At 40.6% G+C, this 24097-nt stretch overlaps 1 protein-coding gene and 1 pseudogene across 6 annotated transcripts in view; one reads left to right on the top strand and one right to left on the bottom strand.

Annotated features, from left to right (window-relative positions):
* Positions 1-24097, top strand: part of wwox (WW domain containing oxidoreductase) — a 1184285-nt gene that overhangs the window by 62847 nt on the left and 1097341 nt on the right. The gene's annotated exons all lie outside the window — the stretch shown is intronic.
* LOC134356574 (uncharacterized) lies at positions 11144-13521 on the bottom strand (annotated as a pseudogene).

Genomic DNA, 24097 nt, shown 5'->3' on the forward strand with positions numbered 1-24097 from the left:
TTATTCCTCTCTATAAATGACTGATTTGCTGAGTTTCTCTAGCATTTTGTGTGTGTTGCTCAAGATTTTTGCATCTGCAGAAACTTGTGTATGTTAAACCTCTGAATCATGAAAAATATGAGATAACTGTGTTCAGTACTTCCATGCATGATGGAGATGTATTGACAATTCACAAATCCAAATATGGTAAACTGGTACAACATAAAGTCAATGAGTCAAACACCATCTGTGGCAGCACAGAAATTGTCAATGTTTTGGGCCAAAACCCTGCATCAGGATTGAGACTGGAGAGAAGAGATGGCCAGCAGAGAGGAGAAGGGGAATGGCAAGAAAGGATTTAAGGTGATATGTGGACTGAGAAGGGGTGTGAGATGACCCGCAGGTGGTAGGGGATGTGAGTGAGGGTGGAGTTGGGAGACAGAGGCAGGTAAATGATGAAGGCAGACGAAGCGCGAGAATAAATAAAAACAGGTGGAGCACAGGGTGGGGAGGTATTAAGGATGGGGAGGTATTAAGGATGGGAGACAGCTGAAGGAGATGAGTAGGAACAATGCTGGTTTCTGATAAGTAAAAGAGGTTAGAATGGGAGCTGGATGAAATGAGAAAGGATGATATAATCATTTCTTTTCAACTAATGGTTCCCAATCTAGCTTCCTTTAATTATCAGAATTCAGCATGATTGTTCCTGTTTATCTCTCTCCAGCAGCTGTCTTTTGTCTTCATAATTCCCACCTTGTTCCATCTGTTGTGTTTTTTTTGGTTTTTCTTTTCTCTCTTTGTGTATTTCCGTCTATCATTCATCTGTTACAGTCTTCCAACTCCACCCGGTGTTCACCTGTACAACCTGCCTGTCAACTTACTAAGCTCCTTGGTCCACCAGTCAACCTGGAGCCCTTTCTTGCCGCTCTCCTCCTCTCTGTGATGGCCATCTCACCTCTCCACTCTCAGTCCTGATCCAGGGCTTTGATTCAAAATGTCAACAGTCTCTTTCTTCCCACTGATGTTGCTTGACCCACTGACTTCTTCTAGAAGATTGTGTTGCTCCAGATTCCACCTTCTGCAGTCTGCTATGTCTCTATTCTGGTAAATTGATATAACTGAAATGAGAAAAACAGGAATCAATTTAAGATTAGATTACTTCACATAAGGTTGTTATTATATGAAGAAGACAACCTGGAGGAAGGCAGGCAGGTTGTAAAAGAAGAGTTTTGTTCAATTTGATTAGCTTTGGAGATTAAAAAAAATCTCACTACCTATCTCTCATCAGACTTTAATGTTATGTGCCCCTTCCCAATGCACATTCACTTCCAGCCATGGTTAAGTAGCTGATTTTCCCCATGACATTTTCTTATTTACGTTTCACGCAATGTGAATTAGGAGGGAAGGGTTAGATTGGTCCTGCAGTAGATTAAAAGATTGGCACGCCATCATGGACCAAACTGTCTGTACTGTGGTGTAGTGTTCTATGGTCTACCTTGTTGATACCTGAAATGATCTTATGAAAGTGATTGTTCAATATATATTTTATTTAAGAAATTTATCTTCTGTAGTTAATCATTTTAGTTCAGGTGGTGACTCCTTGCACGGTGATTGGTAGCTCATTTCACTCAGCAGTGAATCAGTAATCTGTACAACAAATCAAACTGGTGCACTTAATTCAGGAAGTTGAGCTAAAAAAGAAAAAAAAACACATCTCTAACTCTTTTCTATAATTTGCCAACTGTTGTTCAGCCATGGAGATAATTTCGATAATCAGTGCTTTCAAATATAATGTATTCCATGCTGCTGCTGGTGAATTATTTCCTGACTATATTCAAGCAGTATTCCAGAAATTTTGTCGTTACAATTTAGATTGTCTTGATTACTCTGCAGCAAGTATGATTAGTGTCTTCTTGCAAACAGAGCATTTTGAGGAGCACTACATTGTTGGCTGTTTTAAAATGAAATCTTCATCTCTCTGGTCGATATAACAGATCCCATAATGCTAACTTGAAGAAAGGGAGTTTAACCCCAGTCTGGTTGCCAATATCTTTCCATCAATTAATGCAATCAAGAAGCAAATGATCCAGCCACTGTTTTATGCGGCTGGTCTTGCTGTTTACACATTTGCTGTTGTATTTCATATGTTACAGCAGTGATGGTATTTCAAAAATATTTATTGGTTGTTTCAAGCTTTAAGATCTTTAAAGAAACTAAGCGAATGTTTCTCTTTTGGTATTCCATGTATTCTTTTTGCTATTTCTTCATTTTGCACTCCTTAATATATTGTTATATTTCATACATCTGAACTCAGTTTTCAAGCTGCTTACGCTTTGATAACCAAACCATTTGTTTGCTTTGTTTCTACTTTCTCCCATCTTGCCTTGGTGTCATGGATAAAATTTTGACAGTTGTGAATCTTGGAACTTGAAAGCAGAAGCCCCAATTCTTGATATGTTGTTGTCGTAACCTTGCTTTTCAGCATTCTACTTACATTATGCTAATTTTGCCTTGATTGCAGTTGCTTAATTATTCCCCAGTTTGTTAACTCTTACTTTGTCAAAAAATTCTGAAATTTAGGTAAGCAAAGCCTGCAGAATTCCTTGTTTTTACTCTGATCCTTCTTGATTCTTATCCCCACTCCGAAAGCCATGTAACTTTCAGTAGCTTATCTTACTTTTTAAGTATTTCAAATTACGACATCGCAAATAAAGTTTTTGTACTTTTCTCATATCCACACAATTGTTTACATGGATCATATTTCCTTTCCTTTGACCCATTAGGCCGTCAAAATTATTTCTTAAGAGGTCGTTCGTTGACTGACTGACTGATTATACCAATGTTCAAAGTACATATAATATCAAAGTATGCATATGGTATATGACCTAGAAATTAATCTTCCTACAGGCAGCCACAAAGCAAAGAAACATCATAGAACACATTTAAAAGAATACTCCGCACAAGACTGTCAACCATGCGAAAAAAAAATGAATTGTGCGAACAGCAAAAAGTGATCAAATAAAACACAGAACATTAAATATCAGACTGCAGAATCCTCAAAAGTGAGTCCACAGTCACGAGCCCCTGAGGCGAATGAAGCTGGTCCAGGATCCGATGGCCGTGGCAGTCAGTCAGTTCAGCACTGTGTCGATAGCTGCAGGACACACCTACAGATCCAGTTCCATGCCAGAGTGTCTCAATAAAATTGCACAAATAGTAAAGCATATTCAGCGCTGAGGACAATAAACATCAAACCGCAGCACAAAGTGAGCCAGTACCGATTAATTGTGTATATACTGATTAATTTGGAACCATTTTGTGCTATTTGTTTCCAGTATTTTTATTACCTTTTGCTGACTTCAATCTTCTTGGCACTCAGTGATACTGAAACCTTTTTTTTAATTTCCTAGAAAATTGAATTTCCTGGAAAAAATGAATTTCCAGAAGCAAATCAGTTTCCACTGTTAACACCAATACAAAATATTTATTAATATCTCTGTTTATTTTTTACCTCTATCTTCTTGATTGATTTCCTTCATATTCCCAGTGTGCTTCTTACCCTGTGCTAGAATTTGATTTTATTCCTCGTAAATGAAATTTATTTATACATCTCTTAATAATTTGTACATATTTGTATTGGCTATAAATATAAATTTATAAATGTATTAACTTTATGAGAATTAAATTCCCCAAAGTTAATACATAAAGCATTAACTTTATGTACAGGTGTAAAAATTATTTTTCAATTCATGTTGAACTATTTTCTTCAACCTGTTTTACTTATTGCAATACAAGTAAATATTAGTTACTTTGTTACATTCCTTTATTGGTCTGTCTGCCTAGGTACCATATCCGATGCCGTCTTTGGTGACCATGATTTTCCATATAGATCTATCCTTCGTTTTTTGGATGACTTCCATTTCCTCGATGTGTAGCCATCTGGCTATGCTTTTGATGTACATAAGCCGAGATCTTCCTCTAGGTTTGCTCCCCTCAATCTTTCCAGAGAGTATGAGTTTTTCTAGTTCATCTTTCTGCATGATGTGTCCTAGGAATCTGAGTTGTGTTTCTCTTATTGTTGGTTTGAGTGATCGAACTGCTTGGCCTCTTCTGAGAACTTCTTCATTTGATGTGTGTGTGGTCCATGATATTTTTAACATTCTCCTGTAGAACCATAACTCAGCTGCTTCTAGTCTCTTTTCCATTGCTGGAGAAATGGTCCAGCATTCACTTCCATAAGTCAGGATAGAATAAATGTAGCACTGCAGTATTCTGTTTTTAGTGTACGTGCTCATCCTTCTGTCTATTAATATAGTCTTCATTTTTTGGAAAGCTTCTTTCGCCATTGCTATTCTGTATTTGATATCTGTGTCGCACCTGCCATTTCTTGTTATTAGGCTGCCAAGATATTTGAATTTGTTGACTTGTTTGATGTTTGTATTTCCGATCTTGATCACACATTGCGGGATGTTTGTCTTTCTGGAGATGACCATGCTTTCTGTCTTCTTGGTGTTGATTGAGAGGCCTCTGTGATTACTTTCTGCTGCCACTATAGTGAGTAGTTCTTGACGTTTTGTTTCTGAGTCAGCTATTAGTACAATGTCATCAGCATATCTGATGTTATTTATATTATGGCCTCCAACTGTGAATCCTTTGATATCTCTGATACTTCTCAGGATATTTTCACTATACAGGTTGAATAAATCTGGCGAAAAGACACAACCTTGCCTGACTCCTCTTGTGATATTCACATACTCACTCAATTCTCCTTCTATTCTGATGGATGCTGTCTGGTCCCAGTATAAGTTTCTTAAGAAACGTATATCTGTCCCATCTATATCAAGATCTTGAAGCATTTCCAGAAGATCTTGCTGTTTGACAGTGTCAAAAGCTTCTGTATAGTCAATGAAACATAGGTAGATGTCTTTTTGTACCTGGATGGCTCGTTCACAGATCATCTGTAGCATGAAAATTGCATTTCTGGTCCCAGTGTTTTCCACAAAGCTGCATTGTTCTTTACTGATTTCTGGTTTTATACAGCATCTTGCTCTCATTGTGATTACTCTGAGAATAATTTTTGCCACGTCGCTCATCAGGCTTATTGTACGATATAACTCACATACTGTTGCTCCCTCTTTCTTTGGAAGTGTGATGAACACTGATTTACTTAAATCATCAGGTATCTCCCCATGATCATAGATTTCATTTGCTATTTCTGTTATTTTCTCTATTCCAAAATCTTCTAAGGCCAGTATCATTTCAACATCGATGTTGTCTGGACCAGTTGCTCTGTTATGTTCTGTCTTATTTATGGCTGCTCAAATTTCTGATTTTAGAATGCTTCAAGGTTCTTCTTTATGTTGTTTTTCTCCTCTTTTGTCTTCAAAAAGTTCTTTTATATATTCTGTCCATCTGTTTAGGATTTCTTTTTTGTTCGTAATTAAGCTGCCATCTTTTGCCTTGATGCATCCACTTGCTGAGCAAGGTAATTTCCCCGTTAGTTCTTTAATCTTATTGTGCATCAGCTTTGTTCCAGGATTATGGGTTTGTAGCATTTCTATCTCTGAGCATTACTCATTTAGCCATCTGTCTTTAGCTTCTCTGCATTTTCTTTTTATTGTCTTATCAAGTTGTTTGTATTCTTCGCTTTCTATCAGTTTGATAGTCTGTTTTTGTTGCATCAATTGTATTATATCTTCAGTTATCCATTTCTTCTTACTTTTCCGTTCTTTTCATGGGATGGTTTCTTTTGCAGCTACAACCATGGATTCCTTCAGTATGTCCCAGGAAGATTTGCCTCCTTCATCCTGCAGCAATTGAAAATGGTTTTTCACCTTGGTTGTGTATTCTATTTTCAGATGAGGGTTGTTTTGTAGTTGTTGATAATCCAGTGGTTCTGCTCTTTTTGGTTTCTTTAATTTTCTCATCTTTATTTTCATTTTGCTAATGACTGGTATGTGGTCACTTCCACAGTCTGGTCCAGGGTAGCTTTTAGATTGTGTTATCGAGTTTTTGAATCTGTTATTGATTGTTATGTAGTCGATTTGATTTTTGTTGTTCCCATCTGGGCTCCTCCATGTCCATTTCCTTCTTGGATGTTGTTCAAACCAAGTGTTGGTGATTATCTGATTGTTTGTTTTACACCATGATATAGGCTCTTCTCCTCTTTCATTTCTTTCCCCCAATCCATGGTCTCCAACAATATGGTCTTCTCTTCCCTCACCAACTTTTGCATTGAAGTCGCCCATGACTATGATGGCTTCTTGTGATTTGCATTCTTCTAGTGCTTTGTCTAAGGAGTGGTAGAAGGCATCAGTTTCTTCCTCTGAGCTTGCCATTGTGGGTGCATATACTTGGATGATAGAGATGTTGTTTTGTTGTCTTTTTAGTTTGATTAGCATCATTCTGTCTGAGATATGCCAGTATCCTAGCGGGCTGTTGGATGTTTCTTTGTCCAGGATGATTGCAACACCCTTTTCATGTTTATCTCCACCAGAGTATATCATTTTGTAGTCGTCTGATTGGAATACTCCAGTGCCTTTCCATCTTATTTCACTTAGGCCTAGGATACTGACTTCTGGCCTCTTCATTTCTAATTTTATGTTTTCTAGCTTACCAGCTCGGTGCAGGGTTCGAACATTCCAAGTGGCAATTCACAGTCTCTTGTTCTTGCAGACAGTAGTGGTATGACGATCCGGGCTCACCTGTCTGTTTACATGATACCCTGTACCGAACGAGGTGTCCGCACTATTTAGAAGTGGGCTGCCATTTACGCTGTTGTCTTTTACATTTGTGTATGTGTTAACCCTGGTTGGTTGTACTAGGGATAAGATACAAGAAGTAGCTTCCCCTTGCTTGCTTCCGATGCAGTGTCTTTACAAGGCAGGTGACCCTGAACATTGCCCTATTAAAAGGATCTTCTGCTCAGCGTCTGAGAAGCAGGAACCATCGATTGTGTTACTCACAACGTGCCTTCTGCTTCATCCACCACCTGCATTCTGTGGCTTCACTGTAACAGAAGTAGGGAGGCTAACAGGTGCAACACCTTGCCTAAAGGTCACCTGGAGGTAGCTGTGGTTAATGGTTACCTCATTACCCAAAGCAAATGCTCCACAGCCAGATGTGGTTTATCCTCCTACCCAGGAGTACCTTTATTGGTTGCTATCACTTTTTTCTGAAATTTTTCACAGTGTGATTAAAGGAAAAGTTCTCATGATATGTACCCCATGGAATAATAAGGGAACTTTGAAAGCTTTAGAGTCATGAAAATCTGAGTTGTTAACTATTGTTGATTGGTAGGTTTAGAACTTTGAATGTTAACTTTTGATAATCTCAAATAAAAGAATATTAGAAAAGCTGAGCGGATTAGGCAGCATCTGGTGAAAGAGGAACAATTGTAATGTTTCTGATCAATGCCCAGTCATCAGAACCACATAGCTGGAGATGAATGAAATTTACAGTAGGGGGAACAGAAGGTCTGTAGCAAATAAAAAACAAAGGGTATTACTAGAAGGTGGGACGGGGGTCAATGAGGAATGGTGAATAACAAAACAAAGTGTAGAGCAGGTGTAAGTGGAAGCAGATGAGCTACCAGAAGATAATTTAAAAAAAAACTGGTTGTCAGGAATGTTGGGATTGTAAAAGACTAGGATTTGTTGTTTATCTGAAATTGTCAATCATTGTTAAATTCGGGAGCCTGCCATGTGATACTGTTGGAAGATGAGATAATCTTCTTCATATTGGTTAAATTTTGTTGGAACAATGTGAGAATCCAGAAATAGAGACCAAAGTGAGTATTAGTAGGGGGATGTAAGAAACACACAACTTAAAGCTCATATTCTCTTCCTCAAAGATTGAAGTTTTCTGAAAATCATCTGAATATGTTTCATTTTCCTATCAAAAATAAAGGTCTATTAATAATTTGCCTGTTATTATTTTCAGGCAAGTGAAGTATTGATGCATAAGCAACACACACAAAATACTGCAGGAATACAGCAGGCCAGGCAGTATCTATAGAAAAAAATAAACCTTGATGCATATACCTTATTTTTTAGTGGCAGAAGCTTAAGCTCAATTGTTCCATTAAAAGATTGTTAAACTTCCAGCAGTCCTGATGTCTTGGCCCAAAGTGTCACTTGTTTATTCCTCTCCATAGATGCTGCCTGACCTGCTGAGTTCCTCCAACATTTTGTGTGTGTTGCTCAATCTTTAGTTCAAGTCGCTGTAGATATCTGAGGATATTTCTTGTGAATTGATTACCAATGTACCTTGAAATCTTCAAAATTTAGAATTTTCTTTTGCCGTACAGTGGGCAAGGAATGCCTGTGGCCACCCCCGTGTTGTAACAGCATTTAGGTACAAAAATAAATGTGACCTTGACTGTATTTTCCAGAAATTGAAAACAAAGCAAAGGGAGGACTCGTTGCTCATTTTATTAGTGAAACTGAAGGTGAAATGAACCAGAAAGGATGCTGAATTAATATGGTCAGTTGCAGCAACAGCAGCATTGTTAATTATGACATCTCCTGGTACTAATTTAGCTTGCTCGCCCTGATACCTTACTAATTGTATTACATATTATTGTGTTTCTTTTTTCTTCCTGACACCAGACTGCAATAAGCAATTCTCAAATTAAAAAGAAATGAATATTTATTTAGCAGCGAGGTAATATTTATTTAACAAGAGCCGTTGGCCACTAAAAGCTTTTGAGGGGCTTGATCTAACATTTTGATGATCTCTTTGGGCATGTTTTGACATCGAGATTTGCAAATGCAAGTTTCTGTTGGTGGAATATGGTGATTTTTTTTTGTAAGTGTCACGGTGATTTCTGTTTGCCTTTGCAGCCATGCCTCTTGCTCTTATCCATGTATAACTGTTCTTTTCAGGCATTCCCATAGGATGGAGGCTGAAAGTTTTGAGAACAAGAAGATACTAATGTATGAATTTTTTTTTGGATGCGGTGGTTGTTGTACATCAGCTTTGATGGACTTTTGAGTTATTGATGCACTTATCCAATGGCAAGAAGATTCAATGCAATTGGAGACCATAAACTCTGTGTATAGGTGAATACAGATTTGTAATCTTGCAGGCTTGAACTTCACCCTCCTCTTCTCCCTTCAATCCTCTCCTTCTTTCCAATTCCCTCAACTCTGATTTCTTCCTGTCCTCAGGCCCCTAATCACTCTCTATGTCTGGTTTCATTCCACATTTCTCCTTTGCCGTTATGCTCACGGTCCACCACCCACCCACTCATGCCCTAAACAGCTTGCCCTTCCTTCACTCGCCTCCTTTATTCTTAGTTCCTTTGTTCTACTTACCCCTATGGTTTTCACCTGACTCTCCAATTACCAGCTGCTTGCTTCCTCCATTTTGAGGCTGTCCAGGAATTGCAGCCTCTTTCCCCCTCTACAGGGCTGACTGCCCAAGGCCAATCTTCTGACCTAGAACCGCTGGATGACTTGCAGATGAATCCCAGAGAATCTGCACATGGATTAATAGAATCTGGCATGTGATGGCACATGTATCCTCACTCCATCATCCCTCTGTTATAGCAGGAATATAGTTTCCCTTGTCCTTACCTACAATCCCACGAGCCACAGATCCAGCACACTGGCACCACAGCAGCGTAGCAGTTAGCTCAGTGTGTTGGAGTTAATATATTCTTTCTGTGACCATGTGTGTTTCCTCTGGGTGCTCTGGTTTCCTCCCGTAGTCTAAAAACATACCAGTTAGTAGGGTAATTGGTCATTGTAAATTGTCCTGTGGTTAGGTTATAGATAAATAAATGGGTTGCTGGGCAGCGCACATGTTGGACCGGAACAGCCTGTTCTGTGCTATATCTGTAAATAACTCATTCTTTGTAACTTCCACCATTTACAACAGGATCCTACCATTAAGAACATCTCTCCTTCTTCTTCCACTCTCTACTTCCCGTAGGGATTGCTCTCTACGTAATCACCTTGTTCATTTGTCTCTCTCCAACGATCTCCCTCCTGGCACTTATCCCTGCAAGCAGGACAAGTGCTACACCAGTCCCTATACCTTCTCCCTCACCACCATTCATGAACCCAAATAATCATTGTAGGTGAGGTGATACATCACCTACGAGGGTATTGGGGTCATCTATTTTATGCAATGCTCTCAGTGTGGCCTGCTTTACATCAGTGAACCCTGATGTAGATTGGGTGAGGCAACATTTCACCTGTGAGTCTGCTGGTGTCATATACTGTGATCAGTGCTCCTGGAGTGGCCTCCTGTATATCGGTGAGACTCGAGTAGATTGGGAGACCGTTTTGCTGTGCACCTATGCTGTCGACCAGAGGAAGCAAGATCTCCCAGTGGCCATCCATTTTAATTGCACTTCCCATTTCCATTCCGATTCCGATATGTCAATCCATGACCTCCTCTACTGTCACGATGAGGCTACGCTCAGGTTGGAGGAACAACACCCTATATTCCATCTGGTAGCCTCCAACTTGATGTCAGGAACATTGATACTTAGAACTTTCGGTAATGTTCCCCACCATTCCCCATCCCCTTTTCCCTCTCTCACCTTATCTCCTTGCCTGCTCATTGCTTTCCTTTGGTGTCCTTCCCCCTTTTCTTTCTTCCATGGCCTTCTGTTCTCTCCTATCAGGCTCCCCCTTCTTCAGCCCTGAATCTCTTTCACCAATCAATACAGTTGTTTGTTGATTTTCAAAACAACTTGTGGTGTCTCTGGGTTTCTGCTTGTTAAAAATGAAGAGAGGCTAATTGTTAAAAATAGTTAATTCGAGAATTGCTACTCTGATGAATAACCATATAAACATATACAGGTTATAGGTTATAGGAATGTAGTTAACAAGAACAGTAGTTGTGTAATGCATACAAGTTATTCATCAATCCCTATACAATTGAGGCCCTGATTGTCTTTATGATAGTTCCACTGTGTACATACATCTATTGATGCTTCCGGACACATCTTCAGTGATGTTCCTGGAATCATCGGGTGTTTCGGGTCTTTCAACATCATACAACCTCCTCCAGGTGACCCAGCCGGGGCTGATCAGACCCCAGCTTGTGTCCAGATGGCTAGCTACTTATGACTTCATGACTCCCCTCTTTTGAGCCACAGCCATCTTGAGGCCCTCTCTGCCGCATCGGTGGTACTGCGGATGGCTCTCCTCTTCCTCTCTCCCTCGATGCCCAAAATGCTGAAGGCTCTAACTAAGGAACGGGCTGCAAATCCCCTACAAGCAACCTCCACTGGGAGACACCTCGCTCTCCATCCAGCCCGCTGACCAGTCCTGTGTACTTGGAGAGCTTCCTTTCAAAGGCCTCCTAAAAGCTATCTTCCCATGGGACTGTCAGCTCCAGCAGCACCACTTGCTTAGTAGACTCAGACACTAGGACAATGTCTGGTCGTAGGGTGGTGGCTGCGATATGGTTGGGGAACTGCAGCTGCCCTTCGAGGTCCACCAACAGCTGCCAGTCCCTTGCAGAGGTCAGAATGCCTGCAGATGTTCTTTTGGCAGGTATTGGCTGCTCCCCAGCTCTGACAAAGGCAATGGTCTGCTTGGAGGGTCGGGACCGCTTCGCCCACTCAACTCCTGTGCTGACGGCTTCAGCGATGATCTTCAGGACCTGATCATGCCTCCACCTGTACCGTCCCTCACTAAGTGCCCTTGCACAGCCGCTGAGGATGTGCTCCAGGGTTCCTCGCTTGGAGCACAGTGGGCACGCAGATGACTCTGCTTTGCCCCATGTGTGCAGGTTTGATGGGCTTGGAAGCACATGGTACACTGCCTGGATGAGAAATTGGATGCGGTGTGGTTCGGCTTTCCAAAGATCAGCCCAGGTCACTTTCCTCTCAACCGCATTCTCCCATCTTGTCCAAGCTCTCTGTTGCTTCATTCCCACCGCCTTGCAGGCTCTCATCTCCTCCACTACTGCTGTCACCTCCTCCTGAACTAGACGACGCCTTTCCTTCCCTCTGGTGTCCATTTGGGGAGTTGGAAAAGATCCTAGCCCAGCTCGGCCTTGTGTGACCACTCCCACCAGCCTCCTGTGATGCAGCCTCGCCTCTGCCTCCTGAACAGCTTCCTCTACCCTCCAGTTCCTGCCAGTACTTACTTGGATCCCTGCTCTAGCCACCTTCGGGTCACTTGAGTCCCTATACTGTAGCACTTCTCTGGCTCTTGTTACCTTGAATTCTTCCTCCAAGGATTTGAAGGGCAGTTGCAGTTTGTTGTGGTGTCCATAGAGTGCGATGCTGCTCAGGCTCTTTGGCAGCCCCAGTCATCTCCTGAGGTGGTTGCTAACCCTCTCCTCTAAGGTTTCGACTGTCGAGATCGGAACTGCATAGACGAGGAGGGGCCACAGAATTCTGGGAAGAATGCCATGCTGATACACCCAGGCTTTAAACTTCCCAGGTAGGCCAGACTTGTCCACAGATTTCAGCCAGCCATCCAACTCGGTGCAGGTTGCCTGAACGGATGTTGTGTCCCTTAAAGAGCTGTCAAAAACTTTGCCTAAGCTCTTGACTGGCTTTTCTGTGATGGTTGGGATGGCTGTGCCTGCAATGCTGAATCGGAACTTGTTCTCCACCTTCCTTTTCCTCAGCACCATTGATCTTGATTTGGCAGGTTTGACACGCATCCATGCCCACTCCACCAGCTTTTCGAGCCCTTGCAGAATCCTCCGGCAGCCTGGGACTGATTCTGTGGTGACTGTGAGGTCATCCATGAATGCCCTGATAGGTGGTTGCCGTTGAGCGGAATTCATTCTGGGCCCTCTGGACTCTGGTTCAGCAGACTTAGTGAGCATGTTCATGGCTAGGGAGAACAGTGTCACTGAGATAGTGCGCCCTGTGATGATGCCGACCTCCACCTTGTGCCAGGTTGATGTAATTGCTCCTGAAGAGACCCTCATCCTGAAGTTGCTGTAATAATCAGCGATAAGGTCTCTGATTCTGCTGGGGACGTGATATTTGGTCAGTGTGAGCTGCACCAGCTTGTGCGGAATGGAGCCATATGCATTTGCCAGGTCGAGCCACAACACTGACAGGTTACCCTTGTTCTCTCTGGCCTCCCTGATGAGCTGTGTCACCACACCGATGTGCGCCAGACAGCCCAGCATCCCTGAAATGCCACCCTTCTGGACTGATGTATCAATATAGGTGTTCTTTGCTAGGTAGGTGCACAACCGGTTGGAAACTGCACTGAAGAAGATCTTCGCCTCGACACACAGCAGGGAGATGATGCGAAACTGATCTGTCTGGGTGGCATTTTCCTCCTTCGGGATCCACACCCCTTCAGCCACTCTCCACTGTTCTGGGATCTTCCCCCTTCTCCAGAAGATTCTCAGGATCTTCCACAGACGCAGCAGGAGTTTGGGGCAGTTCTTGTACACTTCATACGAGGTGTTGCTTGGTCCTGGAGCCGAGCTTACCCTTGCTTTGCGGACGACCTCAAATATTCTGTCAAAAAGATCATGACAACTGCATTCAAATTCTTTTGTTTTATGTACAAGCAATGGAAGCCATTCCTTGTGTGTTTGAGCCATGGTGTCACGAAGGCTTGACGAATAACAAGGCTCAATTTAAGATTCAGATGCATATTCATTTATTTATCCAGGTACACCAAAACAAACAGTGAAATGGGAAGTTCACATTAACAACCACCACAACCTAACAATGTGATGCGGGACAGCCCACAAGTGTTGCCATATTTTTTGGTGCCAACATAACATAAACATGCTCACTTAGCAGAGCACAACGAGCAATAAACAACAGCAAAACAAGCCCCATTCCTCCCTAGTGCCTACCCACCCATTGTGACTCTGCACTGCATGTGCTCCTCTTCTTCTGGTGCTTGCACACACTTGAAACTGGCTGTGAAAGAAATGTCTTGATTGTCCTTTATTGTTTGTAGTTCAGTAGCAGAGTCCAGCTCTTGATAATGCATCAGGCAGTGCAGTTAAGAGTAAATTCATGAACATAATACCAGAGCCAGTAAAGTTGGGAGCACAGTTTTTCTGTTAATGTACAAGGAGCGTTAGAAGGCTCTGGAGCTGTACTTGCTGCAGTTTAGAAGAATGCGGGGCGGGGGCGGGGTGGAAATCTCATTGAAACCTATCGAATTTTGAAAGGCCTGGATGGCGTGGACGTGGACAAGATGTTTCCTGTAGTGGGGGAGCCGAGCACCAGAGGGCACAGCCTCAGAATAAAAGGATTTAGAACAGAGATGGAGAAATTTCTTTAGCCAGAGGGTAGTGAATCTGAGGAATCCATTGCCACAGATGAGTGTGGAGGCCAAGTGACAGCGTATATTTAAAGCAGTGATTGATAGGTTCTTGATTAATAAGGCTGTCAGAGGTTGCAGGGAGAAGACGGGAATGGAATTGAGAGGGATAGTAAATAAGTCATGGTAGGTGGTGGAGCAGACTAGATGGGCCAAATGGCCTAATTCTGTTTCTGTGTCTTATGATCTCTGGTAGAAATTAGGGGCATTAAAATTTATAAATTCTTGAAGGAAGTAATTAAAATGAGAAGTGTTGAAATTTGAGCACTAAGAGTTGACTAAAATGCCTACAAACACTAATACAAAATCATATCTTGGAAAAGGCACTCTCCCTTTGCTCACCAGCTCCCATTGGGTCTGGGATTCTGTGCAATGTCTTTTCCTCATGCTGGAGTGAAGAGGTGATTACTGTAGTGTGATGCCCTTGAATCCTACCGAGATTGGTCTTAACCACTTGTCTTGGTGTTGTCGAATCTTCCAACTTTTTCAGGATGTCCAGGCTTCCATGGAAGTACTGAAGTGCAAAAATACAGGATTTTGTTTTCAGCAGCAGAGCACCAGTCAAGACTAGCAGCAAAAGTCAGAGCTTTCCAGCACATTGGGCATAGTGAGGTTTCACTTGCAATAATGTATGTATCTCTGGTTGCTGTACCATAGAAACAACATGATAAAGCTAGAAAGGGAGAAGAAAATATTTACTAGGGTGTTATGAGGCTGAAAGACTTGGCTGTCTAGTACTGACTAGACAGACTGGAGTGAAGGAGGCTGCAGGATGACATTATAGAAACTTATAATCGTGAAGCAGATGGATGATCACAGACAGTCCTATTCCCAGGATAGGAAACTCTAAAACAAAGAGAGCATAGATTTAAGGTGAGAGTGGAAAGGTTTAAAGGGGATATGAAGGGCAACTTTTTCTACAGAGGCTAGTTGGCATATGGAACGAGCTGCCAGTGGAAGTGCCAGAGGTGATTTCAATTACAATATTTAAAAGACATTTGGACAGGTACATGTATAGGTAAAGTTTAAAATGATATGGGCCAAACACAAGCAAGTGGAACTAGCTCAGGTAGGCACCTTGGTTGGCATGGATGAGTTGGCTGCAAACCCTGTTCACAAGATCACAAGACAAAAGAGCAGAAGTAGGCCATTCGGCCCATCGAGTCTGCTCTGCAGCTCCCCCATGAGCTAAACTATTCACTCATCTAGTTCCAATTTCCGGCTTTTTCCCCATATCCCTTGATACCCTGACTAATTAGATACCTGTCAATCTCCTTAAACACCCTCAATGATCGGGTCTCCACAGCCATACGTGGCAACGAATTCCACAAATCCACGACCCTCTGGCTAAAAAAATTTCTCCTCATCTCTGTTTTTACTGGGTACCCTCTAATTCTAAGACTATGGCCTCTTGTCCTGGACTCACCCACCAAGGGAAACAACCTTCCCACATCTACTCTGTCCAACCCTTTCAACATCTGAAACGTTTCTATGAGATCTCCTCTCATTCTTCTATACTCTAATGAATACAATCCAAGAGCCGACAGACGCTCCTCATATGTTAGCCCCTGCATTGCAGGAATCATCCTCGTAAATCTTCTCTGAACTCTCTGCAACATCAGTATATCCTTTCTAAGATAGGGGGCCCAAAACTGCACACAGTATTCCAAATGAGGTCTCACTAATGCCCCATAGAGCCTCATCAACACCTCCTTACTCTTATACACTATTCCTCTTGAAATGAGTGCCAACATAGCATTCGCTTTCCTTACCGCCAATCCAACTTGGTGGTTAACCTTTAGGGTATCCTGCACGAGGACCCCCAAGGCCCTTTGCACTTCCGATTTTTGAATTTTCTCCCCATCTAAATAATAATCTGCCTGATTATTTCTTCTTCCGAAATGTACAACCGTGCATTTGTCAACGTTGTATCTCATCTGCCATTTCTTTGCCCACTGTCCTAAACTGACTAAGTCTCTCTGCAACCTTTCCATTTCTACAACATTTCCTGCTCCTCCACCTATCTTGGTGTCATCCGCAAACTTGGCCACAAAACCATTTAATCCATAATCCAAATCATCGATATACATCGTAAAAAGAAGCGGCCCCAACACCGACCCCTGCGGAACACCACTAGTAACCGGCAGCCAATCAGAATAGGATCCCTTTATTCCCACCCTTTGCTTTCTGCCTATCAGCCAATGCTCCACCCATTTCAATATCTTTCCTATAATTCCATGGGCTCTCATCTTATTAAGCAGCCTCATATGCGGCACCTTATGGAAGGCCTTTTGAAAATCCAAATACACAACATCCACAGCCTCTCCCTTGTCAATCTTATTCGAGATTACCTCAAAAAATTCCAATAAATTGGTAAGGCAGGATCTTCCCTTCATGAAACCATGCTGGCTTCGGCCTATCTTGTCATGCACCTCGAGGTATTTCATAACCTCGTCCTTGAGGATTGACTCCAATATCTTTCCAACCACTGATATCAGACTAACAGATCTGTAATTTTCTTTTTGCTGCCTCCTTCCTTTCTGAAATAGCGGAACTACATTTGCGACCTTCCAGTCCTCCGGAACCATGCCAGAGTCTATTGACTCCTGAAAGATCATTTCCAATGCTTCCACAATCTCCAAAGCCACCTCCTTCAGAACCCTTGGGTGCACCTCATCCGGGCCAGGAGACTTATCTATTCTTAGTCCACTTAGCTTCCCAAGCACTTTCTCTCTAGTTATCTTGACTGTACCTAATTCTATTCCCTGATACCTCTGGCTATCAGGTATATTGCTCATGTCTTCCACTGTGAAGACTGATGCAAAATACTCATTCAGTTCCTCTGCCATCTCTTTGTTATCCATTATAATTACTCCAGCATCATTTTCAATCGGTCCCATATCTACCCTTGTCACTCTTTTACTCTTCATATATTTAAAAAAAACTCTTAGTATCCTTTTTTATGTCAATCGCCAACTTCCTTTCATAATTCATCTTTTCTTTCCTAATGACTTTCTTAGTTTCTTTCTGTAAGTTTTTGAAGGTCTTCCAGTCCTCATTTTTCCCACTAATTTTTGCTTCCTTGTACGCCATTTCTTCTGCTTTTATTTTTGCCTTAACCTCTCTCGCTAGCCACATTTGTGCCATTTTTCCATTCATAATTTTCTTTTTTCTTGGAATATATTTTTACTGCATTTTCCTTATTTCTTGTAGGAATTTCATCCAATTCTGCTCTGCCGTCCCTCCATTTAGTTTACTTTTCCAATTGACTTGGGCCAGTTCCTCTCTCATACCACTGTAATTTCCCCTGTTCCACTGAAATATCGATACACCTGATACCAGCTTCTCCTTTTCAAATTTGAAAAAAACTCAATCATATTATGATCACTACTTCCAAGAGGTTCCATTACCTCCAGCTCCCTAATCGCCTCAGGTTCGTTACACAGCACCCAATCCAAAACAGCCGGTCCCCTGGTGGGCTTCTGGACAAGTTGCTCCAAAAAGCCATCCTGTAGGCATTCTGTGCTGACTCTATCACTCTAATTTTGTATTGGAGGTGATGGAAACTCAATGTATAATCAGAAAGCAAAGTTCTTGTTGAAACTTACCTCTGATGACGTTCAAATAGCAAAGTCACTTTACAAAATGTGTTTCCCATTTGAAGTGCGTGTATAATTTAGAATTACTATGAAAATTACTTGCAAGAAGTTAATGGGGAAGTTTGCTAAAGCAGGCAGTCTTTAAGTTTGTATTGATACCTGTCCTGGTCCAATATATGGTTGCAATCACAAGGAAGGTGTGCCATCATCTTTAGGAAGTTAAGGAGGTTTGTCTTGTCATTGCATACTCAAGCTTCAGCAAATGTACGACCACACTCATACATTGTGATTGATTGGATTGCTTTTTATATTTTGTTTTTGTTTATTATTGTGTTCTTTATGTTTATTGTGCTTTTTATGCTTCATTGGATCTGAGAAGCAATTATTTCATTCTCCTTGTACTCATGGACTGAAGAGTAAAAAATCTTGAATTTTGAAATATAGTGTTGAATGTATCCTGACTGTTTGTGTCATGGTCTGGTGCGGCAGTCTGAATGTGCAGGAACAAAAGAAGGTGCAGAGAGTTGTGGACTCAACCCAGTAGATCACAGGCATATCCCCCCCCCCCCCCAACCCCACCATCAGTAGTTTTTATAGGAGGAACACACACATAATGCTGGTAAAACTCAGCAGGCAAGGCAGCATCTATGGAATAGAGTATAGTTGATGTCTCGGCCCAAAACATCAACTGTACTGTTTTCCATAGATGCTACCTGGCCTGCTGACTTCCTCCAACATTTTGTGTAAGTTGCTTGAATTTCCAGCATCTGCAGATTTTCTCTTGTTTGTGATTGGTATCTATAGGAGGTGTTGCTTAAGAACGCATCATCTATCACCGAAGATTCTCACCATCCAGTTTATGCTATTTTCATGTACCTGCCACTGGGCAGGAAACACAGAAGCCTGTAGTCCCACACCATCCGGTTCAAGAACAGTTACTTCCTTTCAAGAACCATTTGGTTCTTGAACAAATGTATAAACCCCTAATCACTACAGTTTAGCACATTCTGATCACTTTGCCCTAAAATTGATTTTTTTTTGTTTTAATTGTGTACTTTCTTGTAAAAATTTTTAATTTATGTTTTTTTATGTGCCTGTGATGTTGCTGCAAATAAGTTTTTCATTGCACCTGTCCATGTATCTTCGTGTGCATATGACAATAAACTCAACTTGGACTTTGTCTTTGATTGCAATGAAACTAACTTTTTCTATGATGTTTACTACTGCCACATGTCAGTTCAGCCAGGAGCCATGAAGTCATCAAATTAGCTGAGAATCTTTTAAATTGCATAATTCTCACAAGCAATATTACAGAAAGCAATTTAACAAACTCCTTAAACATTGCATACAATGATACTTAAGGACTTAAGCATGCATATGATTTGAACTGTATGTTATCAAGATAGTACAACTTCGTAATAATCATTAGTTCTTCATGATATTTTGTGCATAAGGTATGGTGTTTCATTTTGTTAGATGGCATCCAAGCTATTTTAGTTTACTGCTCATAGATCGTTTTATTCCTTGTCAAGTTGTTTGTTTTCTATGCAAACAGCTTAGCTATCAGAGTAGATTTTACAGTTAGAGTTAAAAATCTTTCACGAGCATCAGGATAGTTTGGCAATACTGATTGAGGTTCAGAATGAGAAACATTCAAATGACATAGCAAAGAATTAGTTTGCATCCCAGCTTGCCATCATTTTGTCTGGACAGATACTGCCATTTTATGGTGACAGAAGCACAGCGGAGGAGCCCCATGCATTGGACCTCATCATGAAACTCTGTCAATTCTAAGCTCTCCAAGTTTTTTTCTGACCTTCATTCAAACTTTTCAGTTTTTCTCTTCTTTTGTTTCTATAACATTATTGACCTACACGGAGTTCCCACATACGTTTTGCGCTCATTCTCATGTCCATAGCTCCTCCTACCTTTATTTCTGATATTAACCTACGGTTACCTGGGGTTCAGTTCTAACTTCTGTCTTTGTTTCAATTTGGTTTTATTACCTCCCCATTGGACCCATGAAGGCTCTGGATTGTATTGTTTGCTTGTTTGTTTCTGGTGGAAACATAACTAAAATCATGAATAGGCGAGAATATTTACAGTTTTAAATATAAATTACTTGGAGACCAAATGAAGACATTTGCTGGCATGCAGAATGAACAAAATGAAAATTATTACAGGGAAAAATATTTGAACAAACTTCCTTATTTCAAAATTAATCCTTAATTTGGTGAGTAATCCTTGGAGAGATCAGCCAGCCTATTTTTCTTACACTGTATTGAGTGTGATTTTATCTTTAAGTTCATTCTTTTCAGGATGTGAGCATTTATTGTATTTATGCTACCAGCAGTTGCCACCAAACAGAGCCAATTATTAGGCTATTTCAGAATAAAACTCATGACTGGCTCTGAAATCACACATTAGTCAAATCAGGGGAGGTTTCTCCTCTGAGCTGCATCAACAAAGCAGAAGTGTGTTCCAACATTCTTGTACTTTTGAAGGAATTATTTACTGATAACTGCTGGGAATATCTGCTCCATGACTGTTTAATATGGAGAAGAAGCTTTCAGGATGGTATTGAGGACTTTTGAATCGATCAGTCAAAAGCACACAGAAAGAACAGATCACCTCAGAAATAACTCAACTTGATTCTGTATCACCATCTACCCAATTAGTGAAAGAGGTTGCAGTTCTTCTCACTTTGGCCGCATGAGTTATCTCAGAACCCAAATACAGTGGAGGGGAAGCAAATTATCATCCATCTTGTAGGGCTGCTTAAGAAGAAGAAACATGCCGGCTGTATTTTTGGTTATTTAAAAAATGTCCATGCTCATTTGTGCAGGGAAAAGGGCAGAGGAAATCTAGTGATATGTTCAAATTTTAAATGTCTTTGAGGGATAAATGCATGGATTATTTTCAATGGTTATTGAATCTGTAATGAGGGCAGAGAAAAGAGGGAGAATAAAATTCTCTTTCAAGCAATATTAGACTTTGAATGTATTACCTCAAGTGACTATTGAATTTATTCATGACATTTAAGAGGGTGTTAGATAAACTCTCAAATATTAGCATTAAAAGATATAGGCGATGAACAGAAAAATGTGGTTACAGTCAATAGTTTGGAAGATGGTTCCCAGTGCAAGCATGATCAACCAAATTATGCTCTTCAGTGATTTTGTATGAATTTAGCAATAGGTAGGTTTGTTACTTTCAGTTAATCTGTAGAATCGTTACTATTATGGTCTACTGACTCTTTTTAAACAGAACTCTTAAGATAAAGAGCCATAGAGAAATTGACATTCAGGTGTCTGAATAGTGAGTGGCTTAATTTGACTACAGGTTTGTGTTCTCTGGGAAAAAAAAGTCAAAATGACTTTTGTGCACAATTAACTTGATGAAAATAGCACATAGTAAGATAAGCAGTCACTCTTTCAGCCTTTATGTTCTCTATTTAATGTAATCTGTTGGGAATGCTTTGCATATTAGTGAAAGGAAACACTTAAAAGAAAAACCAGCATGTGCAGCCACTCAGATTTATACACTAGTGCAGAGGCTCTGTATGTTGTCATCTGGGTGAGAACACTTAAATTTAAAATTAGCCAATTATTTATTGTTTATCAATTTTTCTCACATTTCTGGTAGGTAATTTCACCCAACAGTTTATCTCTCAATTACCAAAGGAGTTCACAAGCTAGTTAAGAAGTATCTCATGAATTCTGAGGGGAAACTTGACTGCTTAATATGCTGGGTGAAATTTTCATGAAAAGAATTTTTAGTGACCTGTAACAGGAGAGATGAAAACGTGATCATGGTGGAAAATTACCAAGAATATGACACAGGTGTTTCTTATACTTAAATTATGTCAGATGTGTTTATGGCAAGAGAATTTACCTGTTATAGAACTGTTTTCTCTGCATGCTTTTAACTTTGTATTTCCCATATACAGCCTTTCAAATCAGTCCCGTAAGATAATATGGAATTTCTGAGTTTAATGTTAGATCTGATTCAGAATTAGAATATAAGTCTGAAGGGTGCAAGTTCAAGACTCAGTTTGGTATTTGAATACATAACGAATGTTCATTTTCTAATTGCCAAATGTCAATAAAGTATGAAAAACCTGAAAAAAATGAAACAAAAATCAAAAGTGCTGGAAACGCTCAGCAATCCTGGCCCCTTCTCCTGAACAGGGAAGTAAATGCAAGATGGTTTTTAGGAGAATTAATGTGGGTGAGTGTTGAGTAATGAAAGGGAATATCTCCGATAGGATGAGTCCAAATGGGTTAATGGGGGCACATTAAACTATTTGGTGAGGTTATGTTGTATGCCTATCAGGCCAAATAACATAAATAGAATAAAGGCTGCCCCATTTCTGTTTCTTGGACACTAATTAAAGAACTGTATCATTCCTGTCTTCTAAAAGTCACAGAAGACCACTTCATCAGAAACTGATCTTAACATTTTATTTCATTTTTGTTGTTGTACCTTACTCTGCACAAATTGGCTGTGCAGTTGCCCACATTACACCAATGAGTACATTTCAAACATATTAATGTCCTAAGGCTGTGATGATTTGATAGGGTGCCATGTAAATGCATCTATTTCTTTCACATCCTCTGCGTTTTAACTTGGTTAAATTAGGCATAAAGTCTACTTGTTTTTTTTTGTATAACTACATTCAAGTTAATGTTGAAATTTTTGGGAAAATTTGTTTTAGTCTGGACAAAAATAGTAAAATGTCTGTTATGTCAACTGAACATGAGTTGCTTCCTAGGTTTAAATCTGAACCTAAGTCACCTGTGCATTTATTGTACATGCTCTTACTCTGGAAAATATGTTGGAGTGCATTGGAAAAGGAGGAATTCAAGGTTTCATTGGAAATACTGCTATTTTATGAATCAGCTAAGCACTTAGCTAATTATTGGAGAAAAAAGGGCTCGGTCCAGAAATGATGACATTTTCCATTTGCTTCTGAGTCAATTGAGTTGCATTAGTAGCTTGGTGAAAACTGAAGTACTTTTAGTTAAGCTTGCCTCTGATGGTGCATTCAGTGAAAAATTTAAAAATTTCAGCTTTTTGCATATTAGATGGAGAGTGGTAAATTTCATTGCAATTCATTAAAGAAAAAGTTAAATGTCAGATTCAGAGGCAGTGTTGCATAACTAACTATATATATAGTGCACACTAATGAGTGTTAATTGAGCCAGCAGGACCATTTTATCCATGACCCAAGCCTGACTTTTTTAAGTGGGATATTAGGTAATTGCACGTCTCAATTCTACCATTTTGATGTTGCACCATAAAGATCATTATTTACTCTGGATATAAGTTGCATCGAACACAACAGCACAGTATAGGGCCTTCAGCCATAAAGCTGTGCCGACCTCATAACCTACTCGAAGATCAATTGAACTTTTCCTTCCTACATAGACCTCTATTTTTCTATCATCCATGTTCCTAAGAGTGTAAAAAATGTGCCTATTTCATTTGTCACTGCCGCTACCACTATCCCAATAGGACTTTCCATGCACCCACCAATCTCTGCGGGGGGAAAAAAGAACTTACCTTTGGCATCCCCCAATACTTTCCTCCAATCTCCTTAAAATTATGCCCCCACATATTATTCATTTCTCGCCCATAAATAAAGTCTATGGCTATCCACTCAACCTATGTTTCTTATCGTGTACAGTTTTGGGTGCTTTTCTATTTTCAGTCTCATGTGATTAGCTGATGTCAATAGTTTAAAAACATATATTAACACACATAATAAATAAACTGTTTTGGATACTGTTGGGGGATGGGGAGTGGAATAATCTACAGGGGAAGCCGCAGTGTTTGGGTCTCTGGCACTGAGTCTGGCTCTGTAGCTCAGAAAGGAAGGGGAGAGAAGAGGAATGCAGTAGGGGGTTTCATTGTTTCAAACGTTTCTAAGGTACATTTAATGTCAGAGAAATGTATACAATATACATCCTGAAATTCTTTTTCTTCGCAACCATCCACGAAAACAGAGGAGTGCCCCAAAGAATGAATGACAGTTAAATGTTAGGCCCCCAAAGCCCCCCCCACTCATACATAAGCAGCAGCAAAGCAACAATCCCCTCTCCCCCAACAGCAAAATAAAGCATCGGTGCCCCCCCACCAAGCACTCAAGCGTGCAGCAAAGCATCAGTAAAGACGCAGACTTGCAGTACCCCAAAGACTACTTGTTCACTCGGTAATTCGACTTACCACAGGCTCTTC

This window comes from Mobula hypostoma, chromosome 14 (assembly GCF_963921235.1).
Source record: "Mobula hypostoma chromosome 14, sMobHyp1.1, whole genome shotgun sequence".
Lineage (NCBI taxonomy): Eukaryota > Metazoa > Chordata > Chondrichthyes > Myliobatiformes > Myliobatidae > Mobula > Mobula hypostoma.